Genomic DNA, 347 nt, shown 5'->3' on the forward strand with positions numbered 1-347 from the left:
CTAAGGCCTATAACCTGCTTAGCTATGGCCTTTTGACCACGTTTATAGTGCTAGGTAAGAATACCTTCCTTTGGAGCAAGCCTCAAATCAAAACAGAAAGCAATTGGTTCTTCCTATAACAGTCACGCCACTATTGCACCAGTGTCTGGCAGGTCAGTATGTTAGCATGCAGAGTCTACCCTTGGGTAAGTCCATTGATGACTTTTCACTCTCAGCAGCTAATATAGCTCCTGCCAGGTCTGCTAAAGATAGCCAATAGGGAGAAAGTTCTAAATTAGTTCCAGCCCGATTTCTGCACATCTCATGTCTTCAGCAATGGAATCTTACCATCTAGCTATGATGGACAA

This window comes from Grammomys surdaster, unplaced genomic scaffold (assembly GCF_004785775.1).
Source record: "Grammomys surdaster isolate TR1022 unplaced genomic scaffold, NIH_TR_1.0 169, whole genome shotgun sequence".
Taxonomy (NCBI): Eukaryota; Metazoa; Chordata; class Mammalia; order Rodentia; family Muridae; genus Grammomys; species Grammomys surdaster.